The sequence below is a fragment of the Podarcis muralis genome, chromosome 8, assembly GCF_964188315.1.
Source record: "Podarcis muralis chromosome 8, rPodMur119.hap1.1, whole genome shotgun sequence".
Classification (NCBI taxonomy): domain Eukaryota; kingdom Metazoa; phylum Chordata; class Lepidosauria; order Squamata; family Lacertidae; genus Podarcis; species Podarcis muralis.
Window position 1 is genome coordinate 60,888,260 of NC_135662.1, and position 27,827 is coordinate 60,916,086.

Consider the following 27,827-nt stretch of genomic DNA (forward strand, 5'->3'; position numbering starts at 1 on the left):
CCTGACTCAAGTCAGTTGAGTACACATTTTACTTGCATCAATAGCAGAGTGGAAGGCTGCCAGTTTAGTGTCTTGGCTGGCATTCAAACATGCTGATTGCTGGGCTCTTTAGCTTCTGAGTTCACTATAAAAAACAGCACAACATCCCTCTCAAAATCACTTCTGATAGAGGCCTTTAAGCTCAGACTCAAGGAATGAAAGGATGCAAATGGTATTCAACTATTTTTTAAAAAAGGTATGTTTTAAAATTGTGCTTTGGCTTTATATGCATTTACAATACAGAGTATAACATTTTATCCAGCCAAGCAAGGTTTCCATGCATACTTACAGCCAGAATTTGCTCAAATCACCTAGAAAGGTGGAGCTTTACATTTACATTTTTACATGTTACTTATAAAATTCATAGCACATAATTTAATTCCTCAGTTGTTCAGGATTGAGCACAACTGCTGTTCCTAAAAGCTTTCAGTCTCGGGCCACTAAAAGTTGTCAAGTCAAACCCAAGTGAAATGCTCTTTAAAGTCCCACTATCCCCAAATTTCTCACCACTGACAACGTAATTAAAAAAGGCTTCCACTGTTTGCATAATTTGCACATTTGCTGTCAGTGGAAAAAACCCAGATGCAGCAGATCAAACTGCCTTCATGTTCTATTGGAACTATTTCATAGCACAATGTACAAATCTTTCACAAAATTTGAATATGTATTCATACTACATATATAGTAGAGGCATATTTGACTACTTAAAATAATTCCCTGGATAACTAACCTCTGCACAAAGATGGTACAAATGAAGACTTGGCTCCTAGCTGAAATAATATCCCTTAGGGAGAGGTCTATGTAATATTTAACCACAACAGATAAACCTACAGCTTCTCTTAAAGTGAGTTACTAATTGCTTCAGTTAATTAATAAAAGACTGGATTTACTGTACTCATCCTGGGAAACCGTAAAAGGAATTCTAAAGCAGCTTCAACACATTTAACTTTTTGCAAATATAGAAGTGATTTTACTTAAAATTTCTGTGTTACCATTACACTCAGCAGCTTCCGCCTCACTGATGATTAGTCTCTCACTGGGGATGATACAGTCCAGTCAGTACTAGATAAGTTTATTTCCATGGCAACCCATCACCCCTGGCACCCTCCACCTAAGTTTTATAACCCCCAGGCAGGTGAGTTCGGGGGCGGGGGGCTAACAAGGAAGATGACCTATCTAATTATTGCCCTATCTTTCAATTTCTGCTTAATAAAGGTGCTCTCTCTCTCAAACCTTATGTACCTGTGGCCTTAAGGTGGGTTGGCACTAGGCAGGTTTTTTTGTTAAAAAAGCTCAGCAGCAAAGTTGGAATAGCAGCAACAACAACAACGATGATTAATAGAGGTGTTGTGTAGGATTAGGCAGCTCGCATGAGGCTTTTCATATTTAAAATGTTTTCTTTGTGCTTATTTTAAACCCTTATATTGACAATAGCAGGTTAATCAAGCTTTGAAAACAAAACAAAAAACCCAGTTATTTCTAAATTATGCTTTCACAGGGTTCGTTGGCACTTGAGTGAAAACATGGTCAAGAGGTTACCTCAGACAACTGTCTGGAGAAGGACATTTCCCCCATGCCTTTAATGCTATAGCATGCATTAACCACAACTATTCAGTCTATCATTTTGTAGCTTACATTGTGATGACTTCAGTGAGAAGTGTGTCGTGTCTGCAAGCTGGCGTACATTTGCTGAAGTGAAGTTGTGCAGCAGTTCTTAAATCTAAAACATAATTTAGCAACACAGCAATTCTGTAAAATGGAACAAACTAATTTCAGTCAGAAAAATGTCTCCTAAGGAATGTTCTAGACTGACTAAAAGTATCTGTCAAAGAGATTTGTAATCAGATCAACGGTCAAATCCAGGGTGGCAACCAATACAAAATGCAGTTGTGCAAGGGGTTAACGCTCAGCACAGCTTTCCTTGTTGTTCCTTTGCTAGGCTAAGAAGAATAGTTTAGCATGGTGCGTTGCCCTCTCCAGGAAGCAGCTCAAACTTAATACTTGTTTCAACAGGATACTCCTGACTTGTAGGTATAAGAGTCTGAGAATCTGACTTCATATTATATACTGCACTCCGTCTGCAAGTCAGTTTGAGAAGCCCTAGAGGAAACAATTCCCATTGCTCCCCTGTCAAGGAGTTTGAAACAAACAAGAGGAATAAAAGCATATAAAAGAATAAATGAGTGGGCTGGGCTCCCTTTTGTATATGAAAAGGCATCCGTATTTAAAAAGCCTTGCAGCAAACCTACTGTTCAAATGTTCTTTAAGAACTGCTTTCCATATCCTGATTTTAAAATACAGGAAATTTTTCACAAGCCACTCCTATGTTTCAAAACATCTTGTAATGCTTAAGGAACATAACTAGCACCTCCCCAGGTATAAATTAAGGCTTGTGCCTGGCAAGGATAAGAACCTTTGACACAAACCAAAGGGAGAGAGTGAAATAGCTTCTATTCTGAGGCTCTCCATCAATGGTGAGCAGCATGAGATGCTGGTCGTGTGAGATGATGGTTGGGACAGAGATTGACTACCAAGCAGCAGTGTCTGGAGTGACCCAAAGCAGACCACAGATGTGAAGGGCTGGTGTCTATGGAGGGCTTCCTTTGGGTGGATGCCAGCATTTGGGGAGAGCAGACTTGGGAGTCCTAGAAGCTCTGCTATTCGCTATTGCTATTGTTATTGGTATTATTTCTATTGAATACGTAATTTTAGCATTTTGTATTGTATTCAGGTTGTTGTGCATGGTATTTTTCTTCTGTTTTGTAAACTGCTTTGAAGATTATTTTAGCAGAAAACCAGGATATAATGTTAAATCTAACCCAATCACTGGCTATTAGCTCCTCAGTCATGAGCAAGATTCAGTGCCCCTAGAGCTAACAGGAAGAAATTCATGGGAGCCATTTAGGGAAGAGAAAGAAGGCATCTACTGTATACTTCTGGTGAACTCACAGAGTCTAACATTGTGATGTGATTGTTATAAGCAATTAAAAGGACTTGTGTACTGTGCACAGATGCCATATATATCCAAATTTTTTTTTAAAAAAAGCATGGTTGCAGCATAAAATATATTAAAACTACAACAAAGTCTACTTATAAGGGGCAACCAATTTGGTGCTCTCAAGATGTTGTTGGATTGCAGCTTCCATCATTCCTGACCATTGGTCATGCCACCATATTGTGTACACCCAGCACACATGGTGTCATTTTTGCTACATAAGTGATGGCACTACCTCTGAAATAGGGACTAGAGGAAGTGATGGCTTTATGCAATTTCCATAGTTCCAAAGGCAGCATAGCACTCAATATGGCAACAGAGGGAGAGAGCTATTGCCTTCATGTGTTGTTTGTGGGCTTCTCAGAGGCATGCCAGTGGGAAAGCAGGATGATGGGTTAGATGGCATCTATTATGGTTCCAAGGGGTTGCTCGAGAGCAAGCAGGCAAATACCTCCCTGCTCGGCTATGAAGCCTTGCTTCTGATGCCAAAATAAACTTTATCTGTCCAGAGCGCCACTCTCCCGTGGCTGGCTCATTCACTGGCAGAATCCGTGAGTGGACGGTCCTTAAACCTTCCCCAGCAAAGTAATTTCTTGACGCCCAGTCTGCGCCTCCCCTCTCGGCACGAAAGCTTACTGTGCAAGGAGGGCGTGGGTAAAGGAGGACTTCTCTCCTCCCTGCTTTTCCCAGGCAAGGTGTCCTGGCACCGCCTCGCCTCCTCCGAACCCTGCAGCTCCTCTCCACTGGAGGCGTGGTTACTCTCCTCCGCTGAGGAGGAGCTGCTGCCCACGATCTTTGGAGGCTCTCTGTAATCCATCCAGCTTTCCCCCTCTCCCCCCTGAACCGATGGCAGTTCCCTGACAGCATCAGAACCAGTAATTCTTAGGTTACCGTCAATCAGATGTGGGGAACATTTAGCCCTCCAGAGGTTGCTGAAGGACAACTCTCCTCTTCCTGGCCATTGACTATGTTTGCTGGGGGTGATGGGAGTTGTAGTTCAGCATCGTTTGGAGAGTCAATGGTTCTTCACACCTGACCTAGATGGACCACTGGTCAGAAGCAGTAAAAATGTTCCTGTAAAATAACAGTGACTTCATCAGTTTAGAGGAATATCAAAACTAGGGGGCAGAAGTGAAGCCTCACTAGTGCCATTCTGATCCCAGTAAACAAGATGTGCACCAAACAATTGGTTCGTTTTATTGCAATCTCAGGCCTATAAATACACAGCTTGAATTATTCACCTGCAATCATGCAGATTGGTCACTAGATGTCTCTGCACTGTAGTTAGAACACCAGAAAAAAACATCGTCCCTAAATTTAAACAAGAAATGAACAAGGAAGTTATCTCCTGGTGTTTCATTGCTGCTCTTCCCCCCCCAAAATGTGTTAAGAAAACACTATGGGCATTAATTAATAAGAATCTGCAAGCCAGATTTTGTGAGAGAAAGGTGCTAGAGGGAATATTCTTCCCATGGGAACAACTAGAGTGATCAGATTATCTTTAGACCAAAAAATTTGTAGCAGACTTCAGCCTACAGACTTTTATTGCCATATGGCCTAAACTTGAATTGACAGAGACAAATCCTGAACATTGCCGTAAAACCATGGTCCATTGAGTTTCTTTAACATGAACATTTAATTCTCCAGTGCAGATCACAAAGCTCTGTGAAGACACCACACCTAGCGAGCAACTTCACTGTCGCAGCTCCAGACCCCCTGATGCACAACTGCCTCATGCTGCAGGCTGTCACACCTCTGCTATCATGCCCAAAGACAACCTGCCTAAGAAAAACTTGCAAGCTGGACACACAGGTGAAGCTTGTGGATCGTTCCTACATATGTTTGCCTTTGGATAATATAGAAATTTTGAAATAACTCCCTCACATATATTGGACATAATGCTGAAAGCCACTGTGCTGCCAATCTAGGATCATTTTATTGCATACCCTCCAACATTTCTCCAATGAAAATAGGGATGTCCTGTTACATAATAATAATAATTTTTTTTTTTAATGCCTCACCCATCTGACTAGGTTGCCCCAGCCACTCTTCCAACATATATAAAAACATTAAACTTGAAAAAACTTCCCTATATACAGTGCTGCCTTCAGATGTCTTCTAAAGGTTGTATACTTATCCCCTTGGCTCAGAGGTTGCATACACTCCAACATTTCTCTGATGAAATAGGGACATCCTAAGGAAGAGTGGGACATTCAAGGATCAAATCAGAAACCAGGACGGCTTCTGTAAATCCGGGACTGTCCCTGGAAAATAGGGAGACTTGGAAGGTTAGCATATTGTGACATGTCACAATAAGTTCTCAAGAAATAGGCATTTCTGCTAAATGCTATGAGACCATTGTACAAATAATTCAATCTTTTCTTCTCTCCTCTCAGGCCTGCTTGCAACTACACAGAGGTCCATTATACCATTCTTCAACTTCCCTCAGCCTATTTCAGTACAGTCATTAAACCTGGCTTGTTTGCTGTACCTTCACTATTTTCTCGCACCTGCCCCCACCCTATCTACTCATCCTGTCATCCAAAAATCTAGCGATTTTCCATAGCTTTGCGGCAGCTTTAACTGCTTTGGCCCAGACAACTGCTGGGTTGATCTCTGCCAAAACGTCCTTCCTCTGCCAATTTTTCTAGACTTTGATCCTTCTCATTTCGTCTGGGCCAAGCAGAGAGACTGAACTCATGCTAGTTTGTCAAACAGAATGCCAGGTAGGTGATTGTAAATATCAAAGCATTTATATATGCTTTCTTGGGGCAGCTTTCCTTACAGAATGAAGGGGAAGATGCAGAAATAGATCTCTGAGCTTATCTTTGTTGCACGGAATTGGGTAAGACATGCGAGAAAGAATAGTGTCTATTAAGCAGATTTTTAAAAAACCTATACTTTCCCCCCTCTGTTGAATGCAGAAGATACATTGATGCTGTGGAGAGACACAGACCAAGCCAATTATACTTTTGCTGGTGATATTATGAAAATACGCACTGGCCTCATTCACTTACCATTTTAAACCATAGTTAAGCTAAACGATGGTTTCAATGTGAATGCACAACCTTCTGGGGTGCAGGCTGAAATTGTGCAGCTTCATTCCTCTCCCATTCATGTTGGGAACTATGCTATGATCTGGACTTGGGTTTTGTCTTTTGGTTTGCTTTCCCCAAATAAACCTTGGAGTGGGGCAGGAACGAAGTGCCTGCAATTTCAGCTGTGTGCAACAGCATGCTGCATGTTCACATTTAAACCATAGTTTAGCTTAACTATGGCTTGCAACAAGTAAACTAGGCCACTAAATAGAATCAACAAAATAAAACTGGCCAAGGTGGACAGATGTAAATGGATCAGGAAGGTGAAAGGGCCTTGCAAAATGTTATTGAAAGATCCAAAGCAGAGTTCTTAAGCTGGAAAATCATTACTACTGCAGCAATGCACATTCTAAAAGAGGAAAGTATCTTGGGTTCAAGGCAACACTTGCATATTTGTATAAGCACTACTCAGAACCAAGGGCTAAACATTCAAATGGTTAAGAGGCATCATAATTTTCAAAACATCCTGTATGCCTAAGGCTGGGGTGCAGGCTGAAGGCCATGTTCTAGTAAGAATGACTGAGCTCTGAGAAACTGGAAATCTTCCAGGGACAATATGGCTGATTATTTTATTAGCAGAAAGATTAACATGTCCAGGCCAGAGATTAGAGATTATTCACAAAAAGGAATATAACTCAAGACAGTTGTTCAAGAGGGTGGGGCATTATGGAACATGGTAACTGAAAAAAAAGCCAAGAAAATGAGATGGAGGAGATCTAGAAGAACATGGGAACAAAAAATCAAACACAATGCAAGGATTTCCAGTATTCAGAGACTTAAAAGTACAGCAGTATTTCAATCTACAGTGAGGGAAATACAAGGAAGATAGGCATCAGATGTCAGCCTACAATTCTGGATGCTTTCCTGACATCTTTCATCTCCTCCCTGTTTGATCAAACCGTCATGTTCCCACATCCCAGGAAAACAGCTTTTCAAGAGATTCCAAACACCATTTCAGTCACTGGCGGGGTTATTGCAAGAGAGCTTGGGAGACATCAGGGAGATTTTAGCCTCCCTTCTGAACACTGCCCTGGTATCTGTGTTGATGAAGAACAGGTAATAAATATTTTTGCATAAATGAAATAAATAAGAAAGAGAAGGCAGAACTATGTGAGATAGAACTGAGGGACTCTGCAGGAAATGGATGGTATGAATGACTTCACACCAGAGGAAGCAAGAAGAAGCATAAGCTCACCTGTAGGTTGGCATTGTATAAACTGATTAAGAAAAGCACACCCAGATTAAAACTAAGTAGGTTTCAATATGATTATTACTATTATTTACAATCTGTTTTTAATATCCTTTTTCCTCCCCCAAGGGGAGCTATCACAATGTGTGCAGGGCTGTACAAGCACAATAAATTTAAAGCATGCCCCCTAGGAACTGTAATTTACTCTTAACAGTGCTACAGTTCCCAGGACTCTTAACAAACTACAGTTCCCAGGAGGGGTCGTGCTTTAAATATATGGAGTGTATACAGCCCAAGTTTCTCCAAGTCCTCAACACACTGCTCTCTTTGTCCATCATATTGTATGAGTACTGAAAGCAGACGAAGTCACAGCTTTCAAGAGCAACAGCGTCCCTAAAATATAGTACAAATCCCTCAATAACACTATTGTCACAAAGAGCATTGTTACTGTTCTGTTGTCAACTGTTGCAGCCGTAAACAGAAGGAAAATTGTGCTAAACCAGTTAATGCTGAACCAAAAGGCTAAAGTTTTGATGAAACAAATTCACACCGCTCAGAACAATACTTACAGAAATAGTGTTGTAGGCGGTGGTTATAACTGGAATGCTGCACAATAAGTGGATATAACAAAAAGACTCAATGAGCTTTGAGGTATGGCCACTGAAAAGCTAATTCCTGTGTGCTGGATGTATAGGAGGGTAGCTTAAAGTCAGAAATGACTAAACAAAGAACATCTGTTTCTACAGTAGGGTTTCCCCAACTTGGGTCTCCAGCTGTTTTTGAACTACAATTCCCATCATCCCTGACTACTGGTCCTGCTAGCTTGGGATGATGGGAGCTGTAGTCCAAAAACAGCTGGGGACCCAAGTTGGGGAAACCCTGTTCTACAGCAATGCATAAAGCAAGACTTAGGATGAAGATAGGGACATGTATAGAAATAGAAAGCTGCACACCTGCTCCTTCAGAAGGAATGTTAACCCCATCAAGAGCAGGCAACCTCCCATCCATCCGCTCTAGTGAACCACTAACAGTGCCTCTGTCTTATCTGGACTGAGCTTCAGTTTATTGGCTGTCATCCAGTGCAATTATCAAGGAAAGACAACAGTCCAGAACATCCATTGCCACACCTTCAGAAGTAAAGGAATGTGTCATCAGCATATTGCTTATGGCGTACTCCAAAAATCGGGATGACCCCACTCAGTGGTTTCTTGCAGATATTACACAGCATGGGGCATAAAAATTGAACCCAGAGGAAACCCGCATGGAAGGCTCCATGGGGCTGAAGAGCAGTCCCCAAGCATCACCCTCTGGAAATGACCATCCAAGTAGGACCAGACCCACCACATAGTGGTGCCACCCCTAACTTGGACAGCCAATCCAGAAGGATAACATGGTCAATGATATTGAAAGCTGCTGAGATGTTGAGGAGAATTAACAAGGATACATTTCCCCTATCTCTCTTCCGACAGAGGTCATCATACAGGGCGACCAAAGCTATTTCTGTGCCAAAACTGGGCCTAAACCCTGATTCAAATGGGTCTAGAAAATCAGTTTCCTTCAAGAGTGCCTGGATTTTGTTATGGGTGGAAAGAGGCGTCCACTTTGAAGAAAGCCAACAGAATTATCAACTCCATGCGACCAAATCATCTAAACATCCCTGAGATTTCTTGATGCTCTGCAAATCTGGGAACATTGATAAGTTACAGAAAATCTGAATGCCATGCAGTTCCTACACCTGGAGTGGTGGGAGGTTTCTTATGACATCACCCTTCAGATAATGCATAATGGCAAATTGGGGAAAAGGAGATGATATGAAGTTAGCAAGAAAGAAAATAGTTTTGTTTTGACTTGACTGAGAGCTGCCCAAGAGTAGGAGGATTTAGGAGAGAAAGCTGCAGTAGTCAACAAGATGACTTGAGAGCTTTGATTTGTGTTTTGGGATGTCAAAACAGCAGTACAACAACAAACGTAATACCGATAAAAAGCAATTTTAGATTCCTAGTAGTTCAAAATGAGATTTACCTATGCCTGTGAAACAGTAAGGTAAAGGTAAAGATACCCCTGCCCGTACAGGCCAGTCTTGACAGACTCTAGGGTTGTGCGCCCATCTCACTCTATAGGCCGGGGGCCAGCGCTGTCCGGAGACACTTCCGGGTCACGTGGCCAGCGTGACAAGCTGCATCTGACGAGCCAGCGCAGCACACGGAACGCCGTTTACCTTCCCGCTAGTAAGCGGTCCCTATTTATCTACTTGCACCCGGGGGTGCTTTCGAACTGCTAGGTTGGCAGGCGCTGGGACCGAACTACGGGAGCGCACCCCGCCGCGGGGATTCGAACCGCCGACCATGCGATCGGCAAGCCCTAGGCGCTGAGGCTTTTACCCACAGCGCCACCCGAGTCCCTCGTTACTGTGAAACAGTAAGCTAACAATAAATAGCTAGGAATAGTTTCTACTCTGTTGTTGTTGTTGTTGTTGTTGTTGTTTAGTCATGTCCGACTCTTCGTGACCCCATGGACCAGAGCACGCCAGGCACTCCTGTCTTCGTTTCTACTCTACTAGATAAATAAATTCATTTTCTAAAAAGTAAAATTGCAAGTATTTACAAAACATTGTCTTGCCCCTAGAACTTAGTAAAGATGGATATACAGTAAACCTTAAAGATAACGGGGGGGGGGGGGGAGGTTGTTCTATTATTTGAAAGGTGGCTGGAAAACATCATTCTGGGAGAAGTGTGAAATAAGGGCATCTCCTTAAATTACCTAGCCCGCCTCTTCATTTCTACATGCTTAATAGCCAAAAGAGCCAAGAGCAATCAAGGTAGCTGCTTTCCTTTCTCTCTGCCTCCCTCCTGACCTCTGTGCCATCAGATCCCTCTGAAACACTATCAGCACCTGTAACTCTAAGCATCATACCTGACACAACCAGAAACATAAGACTCATTCTGAAGAAATACAGATAGCACCAACACCATCAAGCGTGCATGAGATCATCTAACATCCCTACCCAATGCACCCAAGAGTTTGCAGTCAGATATTATAAAGGCTGTAAACAGACCTCAAATGGATGTGAGCAAGCATGTTATTCTCAACAGAATAGTATTTCTCCTCCTAGGTCTTCATGGACTTACACATCAATGCCATTGAACTTGTTTGAATAGGGACTCCTAACAGCAAACAGAGCATTTAGTTGTGATGGCAGGCTACCTGCCTAAAGATTTTATTGCCGTAGCCGTTTTAAACTCCCTGGAGTAAACACTACTATAAGGATGACAATAAGTTTCACTAGAATGTCAAACTGATTGGCACCCTTTCCCCCCCTCAGATGAACACAATGTTTACAATCAGAAGCAGATCAGAGTACATTTGAGCTATTGTGAGGCAAAGCATTTTCAAAGGCTGCAATCCTATGCATTACCTTCTTGGGATCACTTCTGTGTAAATGGGACTTAAAGGTAAAGGGACCCCTGACCGTTAGGTCCCTGAACTTTAAGGGTGCTTTCCCAATAGCTATACCACAGGTAAAATCAACAAGTGCTTCTAACAATTAAACAGCTGGTTATGCAGTCATATTTATGGTACTGTTGTGAGCTTTGGTATGGTGCCGCGCTGTATGCCAGACCCCTCTAATCCCTGGATCCAGCAAGTGTTAAAAGCTTATCAAGCTTTCTACTCATGGGAATAGCCAAACTAGCCCCTCTCTCAATAGGCAAAGCCAGAGTTGAGGGCAGAGTCAGACTGATGAGAGCTAGAGAGGCAAAGCAGCAAGCTGAGATAAGACAGAGTAATGTTTGATGTCTGTTTCAACCCAAGGCTGCAGCAATGGGAGAAACAAGACCCTACTGGGGTGTTAATGCTGCGAACCCCTCCATCATAGGCTCAGGCTGTAGGTATGTGTAAATAAACCATATATCATAAAGACACCACAGTCTCCACTGTCCCTCATTCCAAAAGGAAACACGAACCCTGGGAAAGCAACTGGAACCCCTGGAATCCAACACTGTTCAGAGATAGGGGTGGAGTGCAACAGTATTAATCCCAATTTTTCCTCTTGATTTTCATGGAGAGACTTCACAGATCAATACTAAGAACATCCTGCCTTCTAGAAGATTTTCAGAATTTCACAAGAAAAGAATCACAGGAATGGTGAAGGAACTCCCCAATTACCAGGTTCAAATGTTCCATTGAGAATTATAAGATAATACAAAGCCATTGTAAGATTAGATTTGCAATAGGTTTTTTTCTCCAAAGCAGGAATGTTTATTGCTTTCCCAACATTACATTTTTATGCACCATAAATTATGATTTCCAAAGGTAGATCTGTGTAATGTAATCAAATACACATCCATATTTTTTTTTTTAACAAAACATTACACTGAATCTTTGGAAGGGTTTATGTTGCTTGTTTTAAGCAACTACTGAACCATTAATATTCAGACCAAACTAAGACTTGGAGCCTGATCATTAGCTGCTTGAAAACATATTCCCTGATGTCCATGGGACTTCCCGTCAGGTGAAACTTACCGGTAGTTAAGAGTAGTGTTTCTTTTATTGCTTTCTGGAGTGAATGTGAAACTGGTTTCTTTTCCTGGTTAGCTATCTACTTCATGTATGGGATGGAAAGTTGCTATCAGGATTTCAAGTCCCCTCCATTATATCTTGGCTAAGAAGGAAAAGTGTGTCCTTACTTCCTCACTCATGCCCCAAACCCATGTAAACATTTACATTAACAGCTTACTGATTGGGGTAAAACAGTACTACTACTGTTTTGCTTTCCCTCATTTCTACCTGGGAGGAAAACAAAGATATGCAAAATACAACTCAAATTTATTGGGTCTTAGGGCATATGACTGGTAAAGCTCAAAACAAATGAGAACTTCTGCTCCGTACTGGAAGCACAGGACACAAACCAGAAACCAGCAAACAAGGCATTATGAGTTATTATTCACTTGGTGCTAAATACTTATGATTTTGGCAGAGATCTATTAGTCCCTTGAACCCTGATGTACAGCATGCCTACAGAGCTATGCCTATTTAAAGGCAAGCAGCAGCTGTCTGTGGCTCTTAATCAAGAATAATGCCTGAGAATAAATCACTGCCTTTTCAGAGACTGCGTTTTTCAAATAACTGCAATTCCTGCTCTTTCTGCCCCATCCCTAAAAATACGAGGTGGTTCACAGAAGAGAGTTGCTTACAAGAACAGAGACATATGGATGCCCTGCCTCTCTCGGCAGTCTGCAGTTTCTGTTAAAAAAAAAAAGGCACGAAGTGAGCCTGTAAACAGATGCAAACAAGTTTAGAAGCAGACTAATTCAAAATTTCAAACTGTGTCAAAACTTTCCATTCATTCTGCCATGGTAAAAAGCTGACATTTCTCCCAAGAGACCCACAACATGCCATTCTCAAGGTCCATGGCAGGAGTACTTCCTGCATTCAAAATGCCTTGCAAAATGTGAATTAACACTTTCTTTTTTATGTCACTGCATAAAGATTTTTGCCATACTCTATTGGGACTCTATGGCTGCCAATGCTGTACAAGTGAAATGGTGTGTATAGAAAATATGTGTGCATGGGTCTCTGCCATTTAGTACAGGAATCAAACATGACACCGTCCACACAGCACATGGATTTGTTCAGTGACCAGGTCTGACAATTATCAGGGACTATCTACATTAAAGCATGTATCAGTGTTATGCCAGTTCCTCCAAATAAGTCTGGAACTTCTAGATCTAAAACTAATTCACAGAGAAACAATTCCCTGGGGAAATGGGATAACGGTTAAAACAGTTTAAGTCCACTGTATAAAGTATAAACCAGTGTTTGGGATGAACTAAATCAGTTTAGTGAAGTTCACTGAACTAGTTCAGAAATCTCTGAAGTAGCTGCCATAAATGCCAGGTGAACTAAAGATGAATTAAGTTTATTTTGGGGTAGAACTCTGAATGATTTCTAATTCAGCCTCACATTCACTCCCTCCCAATCCCCCCCCAGCAAGTGGCCTGGACTCTTAGCTTTCATAATATAAACAAAGTCAATCAGAAAGGAAGGAAGAAGAAAGTTAGAAAGCAAAACTAGAGGCAATATTCTAAAGCTTATTTGGCAGGTGAGGGCTGTTGCTACTAAGGACGCTCAGTTACTGTTGCTAAGCAATCCAAAGAAAGGTATGTGAGGCATTTCCTTATCTGCCCTGCTGAAGAGATGCAGTCTCTTCCAACAGGAGCAGCTTGCAGGGACCAGGAACAAAGCAGACAATACCTTGTTGCCTTTAACAGCTGTGTGGTTGGCACAAACTGAACAGTGTAAGCATTTTCTATCATGAAAATACAATTATGGGGAAAGCTTCAAAGGCTGACATACATCTGTAATATATCTTATTAGTTACCCATAGCCCCTGATTTAACTTTTGGACCATGTACTTCAGTATAGCAGCTTATAACATTTTGAATACTGAAAATATTTTGCAAACAGTGAACTTTACTTTTTATGAACCACAAACATATTATGGCTGAACCTGATCTGAACTAGTTTGTTTTGTTAAAGGATGAGCAGGAACGGCAACTAATTCCTTTTTGAAAAGGATTATCTTGAACCAGAACTAGTTCATTTTTTAAAATGAAATTGTAATTGTTTAAGTGTCCACTTGTTTCATTGCAAAGGAGGATGACAAGGAGAGAATCAGAAAAGGTGCAACCCCCCAACCTTTCTCCCGACAGAGAAAGAATACTGACAGCAGGGACCCAAACCAAAGTAGGGCACTTTCTAAATTTGTTAGGTGCTAAGGATTCGTATAGCATCAATGCTTAAGGAGACAAATGGGAAGAAAACCAGAACAACTGGTCATGAGCCACGGCCTCATTGGCCATGTCCTCATGACTCCCTAGCAGCCCTGCCAGGTGCAGTGGACACCAACCATCCGAGCTAATACCTAGACATATCTTGCATGTATAAAAGGAAGCATAACACCATGTGCATTATTTTTCTAAATAAAATTGTGTTCTTCCTTAGCAGATGGTTGGGAATCTCACAATACTAAATTTGTAGCCAAATATATTTGCTACCATCCAAAAGAGAAAGAATGAAGGGTGTAAGTTAGAGGAAAAAAGATGCTGCTTTGTAAACAAATAATTTCTAGATGGATCTGGCTCCAAGCAGTATTTTAAAATGAGATTTGGCTCTGCATTGTGTCTGGTGGTGAAATGATGTAATTATAGGTAAGAGGCAGAAGTGCTTTAGCTGAAACTGAAATTGATTGCATTCACCCCAGAAATGAAAACATCAGTCCAACCCTTAGCTATGGAACACCCTTTAGAAAAATTAGCAACCCCCATTTCATTGTCATGAATTCCAGATTTGTCAGCAGGATTAACCACTTAACAAGCATAATATGAACACATATTTCTAAGTTAAGAACTCAGATGCTGTATGAACTTTTGCCCATAGTTGTTGCTGTTTTAAATCACTAAGCTGTAAAATTTTAACAGATAAGGGTTTATATAGCAATGGTAAAATTTACAGCTTGATAACCATGATGCTGAAAAATACTATCACTGTAAGAAAAAGAAGTCTAGCATTGCTCTGCCTCATAGACATTATCTAAAGAAAAAAGACCACAACCACCACATTAAGTGAGACACGTATCCTGATATCATGCATGTTTACTTAGAAGTTACATTTTGCTGCCTTCAATGACATAAGTGTGCACAGGACTGCAGCCTTACACCCTGATCCTAGTAAACTCAATTCCTTGCAGGCAGAACTCAGGGAGACATGCCCTCAAATATATGTGTGTGAAGTTAGCATTATTAGTCTATGGGAGTAGAGCTAGATGCCAAGTGCTGCTCCCTTCTTGAGAGTCAGAGATGAAAATTATAAACAGGCGGTGACCATTTTGCATGGGGGTTCTGTTCCCGTCCCCTGCCCCACATTGGCGGAGCTCATATAAGTGTACCCCGCCCTCCTATGCCCCGCCTCTGTTCTGACCTCTTCTGGGTCCAAAAGGATCCATGCATTGGCGAACACATGTCATTTGGATGTGCCTGTAATGGTTGCCGCTTGTAAAATAATTGTGTATATTTTAACAGCTAAGACAAACAAAACCTTGTTCATATATATGGCACTTTCTGGCATCACATTTTTACTGCTGAAGTACATCTGCTGTATTATTCAATATTACGTATTACATCTGAATAAAATTTCAGTTCTTTAAGGAATCATAAATTGGCAGGTGTACCAAGACATAGAACACTTCTAGCTATTTGTTTTGTGAATCTTCGTACAGTTCATATCTAAGAGATTGAGCTGGTTATTCGTGTGTGGGAGAAATGCCCTCCAAGGAAAAGTGTTACAATGTGAGTGGAGGATTGAAAGGAAAACATGTCCCATATAAAAAATAGGGAACACCACACACTATTACATCATTACATTAAATAATTCAATAATTATGGTTTCAAGTAGTAATGAAGTAAATGGCGCTCTCAAAATAACTGAAAGGCACCACCAAATAAGTATTGGGTGTCAGGAAAAGCTATCCTCTTTTTATTGTAATTATTCAATGCCAAAAATATTTACAGAGGAAGTATTCAGTAATGATTATTGTATAGCTTACTCACAACATTCACTGTCGTCAGTTGGGAGTCCCAGATTATCCTTCACCTTGAAGAATTTGCAGGCATTGCTGGATTGTTCACAGGCCCTCAGTGGTGCTCTCTTTCAAATAAAATAGAACATTTTTTGAGTAAGAAAATCTGTATGCTGTACTTGACAAATTGTCAATAAGTTTCTATAAGCTTAAAGTAACAAATGTAATTAAGACTGGGAATCTCACTCCTGGCTCCCAAGCTTAATGACTGGCTGTGCTTGCAGTTTCAATTTCCATGCCACCACAGCTGAGATGGGACTTGCTTGGTAAACACATAAAACACATATGGCTCCACTACAGCAAAGTAATCTGCAAAGGTGGGGCTTTATATTGTCACGATATCGGCATTATATCTGTGCTTCATTTAGTACACAGGGGTGAAGGGGCCACCCACACATAAGCGTGTGCATGGTCAGAGCTGTTATTTGGAATACGTCATAAGTCTGCATGGTACTGTACAATCTGAAGCAATAAGTGCACTGTACAATTCTGCAGTGCTGTGAAAATTTCCACTTGGCTATCATCCAGACCCACCCACCCACTAAGAAAAACACTTACAGTATAAAGTGCAACAGCAGTTAAAGAGCATTCAGTATGTTCACAGATTCCCAGCTTCAATCCCGAATAAGGAGGATTGTTATATTTTGCCTGAACCATGACCCTAGTTTGTTTTTCCGTATTTGTTATACTACCTCCCAGATATAAGAGACACATATTCTGTGGTTCGGGAATTTCTGCTAGTGGACGTAAGGAACATGACAAACATGCAACTTCTAAGTACCAAAGTAGAATTTCACCCTCTGGTCATTGTGCCAAATTACCTCCCCCCCCCCCAATGTGTACATTATGTGCAGGTACATGACTGAAGTGTGGTGAAAAGTATAAATACCAAACAGTTTGTTCACTAATATTTTGGAACAGGTGATGTGAGTTTATGGCTAAGGAAACAGCAAAATCTGCAGTTAAAATTCACCTAATTTTATGTCAGAATGTAAGAACCTTTGAAGTCATGTTATACTCTCAGATCATTGGTTCCACTGCAGTGCACTACAGAATATTCCTCAGGCACAGAATCCAACTGTGCTACTACTGCACAGAAGGATGCCCCAGCACAAAAGGTATCAAAGCGACTTACAATTATAAAAGCATACCTAATACAAACCTTTAAACACACACACACACACACACACACACACACACACACACAATTATTGACTGAAATGGCTCAGCCATCATCCTTCAATGACATCTGAAAGCAAAATGATTGAAAGGAAGTGGTATGTGTGGCAACAGAACTTGCCGGCAGGCCACTTCTCATATTGGCCCAATTGGTAAACTAATTGATGAACAGGACTGGGCCTTATGTATTTCCTCTACTGCAATAAGCTAACTAGTACAACTACAAAATTGAACCAGTTATGGTGGGTCTGTATCTTTCATTTCTTTAATTTAGCGTAAACAAGTTTTTCAACAGTAATAAAATTTGATGGAACATAAAGGTAAAGGTAAAGGTACCCCTGCCCATACGGGCCAGTCTTGACAGACTCTAGGGTTGTGCGCCCATCTCACTTAAGAGGCCGGGGGCCAGCGCTGTCCGAAGACACTTCCGGGTCACGTGGCCAGCGTGACAAGCTGCATCTGGCGAGCCAGCGCAGCACACGGAACGCCGTTTACCTTCCCGCTGGTAAGCGGTCCCTATTTATCTACTTGCACCCGGAGGTGCTTTCGAACTGCTAGGTTGGCAGGCGCTGGGACTGAGCGACGGGAGCGCACCCCGCCGTGGGGATTCGAACCGCCGACCTTTCGATCGGCAAGCCCTAGGCGCTGAGGCTTTAACCCACAGCGCCACCCGCGTCCCCTTGATGGAACATACCATGCTTCAAATTATAATATGAGAGTCCAATGTATTAACAGTTGGAAATGATGTACCAGCAGCACTATAGCATTTTCCTTTGCAAGCAAAAGTATTTTGCTATGAGGAGAAGGGAGCTCCTAAGCTTGATCTGAAAGCCAGACAGCTGTGCCTAACAATGCTCTACTCTCTTGGTATTTGCACAATACCTCCCTCTTTCAGTCCTGTGAGGTGCTCTGTAATTTGGTTGTTCTAATTCACAGTTCAGGTAGCACTAATAAAAATGCAGTTACAAATGCCAGCAACCATGTTCCCATTTAATTTTTCATATTATCTCATCACTAATCCTTCATTCGCTTGTATACACTAGTTCACTTCCTCTTCTCTTTTGCATGGAATAAGCCTTAAACAGGTTGACTCATGTTCCAGTGACACCAGGGAGAGATGAAACAAGGCTTTTTTCAAGTGCATGCCATTCACATTATTTAATGTGCACAGTATGCATCATTTTCAACACGTTTCTAGGGTTCAAAGTAGTGAATTTGTTATCCTTTCCTTTAGCAGTAATACCACCACCACCACAATTGGTATTTAACAGAGTAAGACCCACTGAAATTAATGGACATTACATACAGGTCCTGCTATTGGAACACTCATTATCCGAAATTTCAGTTATCCAAACCCAAAGAATTATATCTAAACCTACACGAACAGCTGATTCAGATACCCACGCTACCTGAGTTTCCCCACTTCAGTGTGGTGTAGTGGTTAAGAGCGGTAGTCTCGTAATCTGGGGAACCGGGTTCAATTCCCCGCTCTTCCACATGCAGCTGCTGGGTGACCTTGGGCCAGTCACACTTCTCTGAAGTCTCTCAGCCTCATTCACCTCACAGAGTGTTTGTTGTGGGGGAGGAAGGGAAAGGAGAATGTTAGCCGCTTTGAGACTCCTTAAAGGGAGTGAAAGGCGGGATATCAAATCCAAACTCTTCTTCTTCTTCACTTCCTTACTTATTTGTGTTTTGCTGGTTGCGAGACAGGCATACTGGGCAAAAATCATGGCGGCAGAGATATCAGACAAATCAGGCAGCGTGAGAGATCAGACAGGGAGTAGTTTTCCTCTGTTTTTGCTGGTTGGCTGCAGCAGTTTGGGGCAGAAACCAAGGAAGGAGAGAGATCGGACAAATCACAGATTAGAAATATTCCCATAGAAAATAATGGAAATCATCAGCTTGTTATGTGAACGGTCACCAAATGAATGATTTCCTGGGAACGCACTGTGTTTAGACAGTGGAACCTGCATGTAGTAACTTAGTGTCATTAATTCCAATGGGTTAACTCCAAGTAGGACCACAACCAAATACATTTGTGGATCACAAGTATGAAACACACACTGCTCATCATTAATGCATAAGCTGCACTAAATTTAATTTAAAATTCCAGGGTTCACTCCACACCCCACTGCTGAAAGCCAAAGAGACACAGGGGCCACAATTCAACAAAGAGTTAACTGAAGCTCATTCATTGGGTTCAACTTTGCGTTGCACTGTGGTCAGGCATCTTATGACCTGCTCTAAACACTGCTAGTACAATGATTACCCGGTGTCTATGATTAAGCAGTGTCTATTTATTAAATTTGTTAGTTGCTTTATATTGTCCAGGGCAACCGAAAGTGACTTATAACTAAACAGAATTCCCAGAAGAGGTATGGATATTCCCATCTGCCTAGGATGTAAAGGCTGCCATATTGCACAGTGCAGCCCAAGGTAGAAAACCCACAACCCTCAAGTTGTTGTTGGACTACAATTGCCATTAACCTTGACTACTGGCCATGCTAGCTGCTTCCAAACCAGGCTGCTCCTCCGCTCAGTGGGCTGCTATCAAGCTAAGTGCATTGTGTCTCAGGAAAGCCACCCATTCTAAACTGAGGCCCCTCAGAATCTCATATTAACTGAGATATGAGGAGCATAAGACACATCTAAGGTAAAGGTAAAGGTAAAGGTAAAGGGACCCCTAACCATTAGGTCCAGTCGTGACTGACTCTGGGGTTGCGGCGCTCATCTCGCTTTATTGGCCAAGGGAGCCAGCGTACAGCTTCCAGGTCATGTGGCCAGCATGACTAAGCCACTTCTGGCGAACCAGAGCAGCGCAAAGAAACACTGTTTACCTTCCCGCCTGAGTGGTACCTATTTATCTACTTGTACTTTTACGTGCTTTCGAACTGCTAGGTTGGCAGGAGCAGGGACCGAGCAACGGGAGCTCACCCCGTCGCGGGGATTCGAACCACCGACCTTCTGATTGGCAAGTCCTAGGCTCTGTGGTTTAACCCACAGCGCCACCCGCATCCCTAAGACACATCTAGGTGGAGCCTATTAGACAAAAACAACTTTCCCGCAATTTCTGACATGAAGAGGTGGTCAGAAGAAGAAAACTTATGTGTACAGAGGAACCTGAGTGAGAGGCAAAAGGGAAGGTGGAAAAACTGACAGTTGATTGTACCCTAAGGCTGCAATTCTGTTCACAAATAAGCTATTAAATCCCGTTAAAGTCAATGGACTCTAAGAAGCCTCAGCAAGATTGCAGCTTACAATAACTTGTACCTTTTTATTGCAGGGGTCAGCTGTTTTGTTGACATAACCAGCTATTATTAAAATATCAGAAGTCCAATACAGGAAGAATTCAAAAACCTGAATTAAAAAAAGATCATTTTTGCATCCACCTACTCACAGTACTTATCACTTTTTATACACGCAGACGTTCTGCTGGGCTAGATAATAGGAGCTGTCAATTCAATTTCACAATGTGCTTATTCCCAGGAGTATTTCATTGTTTTAGCATTTTATTTTATTTTTAAAAAGAGATCTCTTATTTTGCTTAGTATTTTTTTAAAGTACTATTAATGGCCAATTCTAATCCATTCCCCTCAAAAAATTAAAAAAACCAAGACTTTCCACTCTGAAGTTAGCAGCATGATCAGATTGATTTGCATTAGGCAAGGATGCTAAACTGCTGACCAGCCGATAGCATGTGACTTTATGTCATCTGGCTACTGTGACTATAGGTGCAGTGAGTGCTCCTTGCACAGAGAGGCCATCAGGCTCACAGAAGCAAGGAAGGATAAGCAAGCCAAACCCAGCTTTGCTGAGAGCTTCATCTTTCACCCTTTCCTCATCATGTCATATTCCCCAAGCCTTGCATCATTATTTATAAGCTGAATTTCAGGGCCCAAACAACGCCCCCCCCCAAAGCAATGTATAAAATTCAGAAAAATATAGTAATATACAAAATCAAAGTTACAACCTCTTATTAAAAATGGAGGACCAGCATTAAAACACCCCCCCAAAGCACATGTTGTAAATAACTATGATAGATTTATCATAGTAATTTACAACATGTGCTTTTGGGGGGGATGTTTTAAGCTCTCTCTTATTGACACAGAGATGGGGGGGGGCACAAGTCTTTCCAGTGGCACTGAGTATCCCATGTGGAGGGAACATTCCTCTTTGCTCTGACCTGGTGTCTCCTTTGTACGCTTGAGTAATACCCTCCTCTTCCTTCATTCACCATGCCAGGAATATAATTCACAAGTGAGCACATGCCCCTCAAGGTTTGGAGTTGATGACAGGAGGACTTCTGCATCTGTGTTTCTGAGTCCCCTTGGGCAAGATATCTCAAGTGGGTTCCCTCAAAATATGAGAGACAAGGAGAGAACTGGGTCTCTCCTGCTGCTTTCAGCCTTCTCTTAAAAAATCCTGGTACATTTTTTAAAAAACCAACAACAACAACCCACCCCTGCTTAGGTTCCTGGTATTAAAGGAGTTTTAATTTGCTTAGAGTCTTCTACAAAACATGAGACAGAGAGCCTCTCTCATTACAAAATAATGGAAGGGTGCAAAGTTGCCACTCTTTCACATTCTGTGAACTGGATAAGACACTGAGTGCAAACTAATACTTCCTTCAGTAATTCTCCAATGCTTAGGGGGCTAGGGAGTATATGTCTCTCATATGCAAGAGACTGTCCATGTCCCACTCTTGAGTCCCCCGTCTTAACTTCCAACCTTCTACACCTCCAAACTCAGTATTATTTTCCACTTCCAATTCTTGAACAAAAGGTTATGTGACAGATGTTGATAGTTGAAACAGAAGAACAAACATCTCTTTAAAAGATGTTTCTCATTTATTTCTAATTATTGTTAGACTGCAATAAAAATTGCTTAAAGTAGCTTATTACTTCTTCTCAAAAGCACGTCAAGTGCAAGTAGATAAATAGGTACTGCTCTGGCGGGAAGGTAAACGGCGTTTTTGTGTGCTGTTCTGGTTCACCAGAAGCGGCTTAGTCATGTTGGCCACATGACCTGGAAGCTGTCTGCGGACAAACACCGGCTCTATCGGCTGATGGAGCGAAATAAGCACGCAACCCCAGAGTTGTCCGCGACTGGACCTAACGGTCAAGGGTACCTTTAAAGCTACCCCTGCCCATACGGGCCAGTCTTGACAGACTCTAGGGTTGTGCGCCCATCTCACTCAAGAGGCCGAGGGCCAGCGCTGTCCGAAGACACTTCCGGGTCACGTGGCCAGCGTGACAAAGCTGCATCTGGCAAGCCAGCGCAGCACACGGAAACGCCGTTTACCTTCCCGCCAGTAAGCGGTCCCTATTTATCTACTTGCACCCGGGGGTGCTTTCGAACTGCTAGGTTGGCAGGCGCTGGGACCGAGCAACGGGAGCGCACCCCGCCGCGGGGATTCGAACCGCCGACCTTCCGATCGGCAAGCCCTAGGCGCTGAGGCTTTTACCCACAGCGCCACCCGCGTCCCGCCCCCAAGGGTACCTTTACCTTTTTACAATTAAGAATATTGCTGTAATCAAGAGATTCCAAATGTAGAAAATATGGAGAGAAAAATTGTCCCCCAATCTCAAGCAAAATTGTTTTGATGCAAATTCCACTGAATTCGTTAGAATTAGAAACAAGAATGATCAACCTCAATTTAAATAGTATTAACTAATAATAGGTTCAAATACATGTGCACAGGCAACCATACGTGGGACTTGATAGGTATTATAGGAAATATAATATGGCTACTGTTTGAAAAAGTAGTTAACAGAAAAGGTTGGAAATCCAGTTTGTGAAACCTTTGATATATAAAGTGATGCAACCAGTGTTTTAGCTCAATGTCAAAGCAAAGTATAAGCAACAACAGTTAACAGACCCTGTTGCTAATTTACTACATGCAGCGACATGAGCAGAACAATGATTACTCTGTGTAGAGTATTTCCTGCTAAATACTCCACCCAACAGTCAATGTCTCATATTTAAACACAAGATTAACAGAGAGAGAGGAAAAGATGCAATAAAACGCACAGCTGGCATTTCTACTTTATAAACTAACTAACCCACATCAAAAGGTGTTCCCCTCTAGCGCTTCAGCAGGTAATCTTCGGATTTACTGCCAAGTGCTGCTCCTGATTCTTAGCGGTCATTGTTTGAAACCGCTGGAATTTATAGTAAAGGCAAGTGTAGTCTCAGTGATATCTTTAGGGTACATCACCTTGAGTTGGTTGTTTAGTAGATGATGAATCAATGATGATGATAGCAATAATAGTACAGAGGATACTAGTGTTGTTGTTTTTAAAGGATTGCAAATGCATGTAAAGATTTGCGATGGTTACCTCTGAGAGCGACTGCCATAGGAATTCAGTGATTCACCCACATTTAGGTTCAAATGAACCTCTTCGAACCTTCCCCCCAATCAATAGGTGAGATAGCAGTTTTGAGTTGAAGAAGGGAAAGGTGCAAGCAACCTGTCTCTGGCCCATTCCTTCCAATCTAATTTGACTCAGGCTGATTTTACTGAGGGCTGGGGGGAGACACCAGATGAAGTGGGGGAGAGGGAAAACAAAACTTCATCTAATGTGCAATTAGAACCATAGGATGTCATCTTCATAACAGAAGTTTCATTCCTCGAATAATTTGCAGTTAGACAGGCAAATGCACTGAATGGATTTATTATACCAATGAGGCCATTTCTAGCACTGGTACAGTCCTACTAAAATCAAAACAGAGCCCAAACACCAAGCAGAGCTCTTACTTCTTATCTGAAAAGGGACGGGTGGTAGTGGTTATTCAGTGAAAGAATATGATACATCCATTGTCCTTTCTTTTCTATCTTAAGCATTGAAATGCTTTTACAGTCCTCTTTTTCCTATGTCCAGGAAAAGAAAGAAAGAAAGAAAGAAAGAAAGAAAGAAAGAAAGAAAGAAGAAATTCTAGCACGCTGGAGTCTGCTGTGATATATAATTATAATTCATTTTAAAATACTAATTTTAAAAGTTCACTAAAAATCTGCTATGTCTATTTATTTGGAAAGCGTTTGAACTTTATTATAGGATTGGAATGAGAGAGAGAGAGAGAGAGAGAGAGAGAGAGAGAGAGAGAGAGAGTGAATTCCTGGGGACCAGCTTCTGTTTGCAATGTCATTCTGAACCTCTCCCCTAGTGACAGCTTCTGTTCGGCTGTGATCCTTTAAAAAAGAAGAAAAGGCAGAAATAGCAGCAAATCTTCAGTGAGCAAAGCTGCCTGCCTCAGAACCAGGGGCAGTGGGGGTGGGGGCAGTATGGTGTTACATAGGGATGACTTAGAGAAAGATCTCTAAGACCTGGGGAATAGAACAGGAAAGATGTCCCCCCCAATGAAATGGTGCTAATGAACATCACGGCATGCGTACGCACGCACGCGCGCGCGCACACACACACACATATTAACAGTGAACTCAAGAGTTATGGCAGGTATGTAGCCAAAACACATCTACTGACAGAAACAAGAGTGAGGGATCAGCATGCTTGGGAAATGTCAAGCTTTGTGGAAAGTAACCTATAGATAGTAAATACATATATATATTGGGCAAGGGCTAAGAAAACAAAACTCTGAGCATGCTCAACCGCCATAGAATGTCAGAATCTCTACGGAAGTGGAGATGGAAAACTGAGGTGGAGTATCTTGACAGAAGATATAGATGTGTCGCACTGTGAGCAGGAGCAGCTCATGCTAGAATTTTTTGTGGCAGGTCCTTCTTGAATTCTTTTTATTTTCCAGAGTCTTATGGCTTAGGTTTTTAATGTGGAGGGTGGGGAATGGCAGCTGGCAGGGTGGTGGTGCTTATTTGACTTCCCCATGCAGAGGTCACTGCCGGTAAGGGCAAGGCAATAGGGAGGTCAGTGCAGTGCGGACACAGCGACAGGAATGCCAAATTAGCTTTGTTGCTGTACTTGCACCATGCTGGACTCCTCACCGCCCCCCTCCACACACCCCTCACTGACTGCAACTTCCATACTGGAAAGCTGTGTAGGCTATACTGCCCTTTCTTGCTTTACCCCACCTGGGTAAGGGGTACCCCACTCCTGGGGAGAGGGAGAATATGTCAATAGTGTACAGAACACACATTCTGTTCCCTCACCATGGTTGTCATAATGGATCTAAATATATGTGGTGATGTGAGGGCAGATCTCTGGTAACTGTGGTAATAGTTTTTATACTTCCATGATTCTCTACAGCTGCTGTTAGAATAACCTTTTCTTTGTTATGCCAGTCAAGTAGTGAAAGGAATAAAGGATACATACAGCATGTCCTAAGAGGCAGGAGGACACACACGTACGCAGAATGGAAATAAAATCTAGTTTTGGTTACCAAGGAGGTTAGAATCGCCTCCTCACAAGAGGGAAATCCTCACTTCTTGCCAAATTATATAAATTGGCAAGCCACACATACTATCTTTTTGAGGCATCGTAACACCCCAAAACTTCAATGACTAGCTCTGGCTCAACTCTATCTACTAGCCTGCTGACTTGCCATCTTCTTCTTTTGAATTTTTATCCTGACTTAAATTACTTCCTGGAAGAAGTCAGTGTGCCGTGATTGGATACACAATTATCAGCTTCAGCTATGTCAACTGTGCATAATGTGATTCCCACACAAGTTGCTGCTTTCTTTTCCAGCTAAGCTACTATGTATTTTAAGTAGCTAGCTAAACATTTTTAAGGAAACTATATATAGTGGTTATATTTTAAACCATCTCTGCTTCACTCTCCTAATTGAAAAGTAGTGTTCCAACAAACATATGTATGTGCATGTGCGCACGCGCTTCTGTGTGTGCACACACCTGAAAGAGATGCATGCTTTACTGCATAATGTGGAATCTGGCATTGGGTTGGCTCCTAAGACAACTTGAGGAAGTTTGTGGAATACAGGTGTCCTTCCCTGCCTTCTCAAAGCAGCCCCAGGACAACTCACTCCACATTTTTATGGAGGATCCCCTTGACACCCCCCCCATCCCAGATATGGTTTTATTTGGCGGGTGGGGTGCATAGGGAGGAGGAGAGTACAAGAAGTCTTCCTTCCATATACTTCCTTAATGTCTTACAATCCAAGCCACCAACATTTTGTTTTACTGCATACCTTGATTAATGAACAAGGAAAATTTCCACAAAGAATCTGGTGAAAGAAAAGAAGCATCAGGATTCTAGTTTACCCAAACAACTAGCTGTTGCCTATTGCTCTGAGCAACTACTGGTAACTGGGAGTACATAAAACTGGCAAATTCTCATATTTTTTGTAAGCATACGACACTATTTTGCATTTCTTACATCCTTCCACATATTGAAAAGAAAAAAAAGTATAACTAACAAGTTACTAAACTAGTTCATTAATGTAGAATGGTACATAAACAAATATCTAGGCTAAGGGCTGGAAGATACAATTGGCAGATTCACACATATGTCTGTTGATGGGTTGTACCACTTCACACAGGTCATCAAATGCTGAAATGCTCCCCTAATAAACTCTCTGCATATACAAGGTGGCATGTCAGGGAGACTGCTGCAGGCGATTTTAATGAAATGAAATGTTTTTACAGATATAGTGACATTACTGTTTAAATTTCATACAGCTCTGTGAGGACAATGTGTACACCTGCATTGTGAACCACTACAAAGCAGCGTTTTCCTGCTTTTAATCTCCTGCCACCAGCATATTTTATATTGGAAAGGACCATCGTTCCCAGAAAGAGAGAGAGAGAGAGAGCTTCCTTTTCTATAGGCATGCTAATGCACCTGTTCAAAACTACATCCATTTACAAGTGATCAAAAGGCATATTAGATACTATATGCAAATCTGGAAATATATGCAAATGTACATTCACTCCTAGCCAGTCCTTCAAATTTAAAATTAGTCTCTACCAAGTGCATTACGTAGCATATTGCAGGCATTCACAAGGGAGTCTGATTCCACAAGAGAGGTTAAGAGATATTCTTCAAATCACTTGTAATTTGCTTCACCTCATCAGTTGTTGCATAAGGGGAATATGGTTTGTTTGTTTGTTTATGCTGTTCATATGCTGATTTTTGACACATTTTCAAAGCGGTATGCAAAAAAACATGAAAGTATTGTTCATGCCACTCCAATCTCTGAGCGATGCAATATTCCAGGGGTTCCAGGTGCATATTTCCTTTTCGAAATGAGGCACAGCAGACTTTGTGTCTTTATGATATATGGGTTATTTACATATACCTGAGCCTATGGTGGAGGGTTCACAGCATTTACAACCCAAAAGGGTCTTATTTCTACCACAGCTGCAGCCTTGGATACAAGCAGGAATCAGCCATGGCTCTCTCTCTGCCTTTTTCAGTCTGCAACTTATTTTCCCCTTCTAGGTCACATCATAACCAACTCTGCTGTAACTCTGGCATTTGTCTTTCTAACTATCTAAGAGGGACCCGACCCATTTGATGTCTAAGCAATGACAAACCTAGACAGCATCTTAAAAAGCAGAGACATCACCTTGCCAACAAAGATCCTTATAGTTAAAGCTATGGTTTTCCCAGTAGTGATGTATGGAAGTGAGAGCTGGACCATAAAGAAGGCTGTTCGCCGAAGAATTGATGCTTTTGAATTATGGTGCTGGAGGAGACTCTTGAGAGTCCCATGGACTGCAAGAAGATCAAACCTCTCCATTCTTAAGGAAATCAGCCT

General features: G+C 41.8%; 1 protein-coding gene across 25 annotated transcripts in view; it reads right to left on the bottom strand.

Annotated features, from left to right (window-relative positions):
• ATXN1 (ataxin 1) overlaps window positions 1-27,827 on the bottom strand; it is a 195,751-nt gene that overhangs the window by 49,615 nt on the left and 118,309 nt on the right. For 23 of the 25 annotated variants that reach the window (XM_077933263.1, XM_077933254.1, XM_028737660.2 and 20 more), the window contains one exon: window positions 15,928-16,024. The exons of 1 other annotated variant lie outside the window; for it this stretch is intronic. The gene's annotated coding sequence lies outside the window, so the exon portion shown is untranslated. Of the gene's footprint in view, window positions 1-1,674; window positions 1,760-15,927; window positions 16,025-27,827 lie in introns of all 25 variants that reach the window. One more of the 25 variants, XM_028737667.2, reaches the window with a different exon arrangement.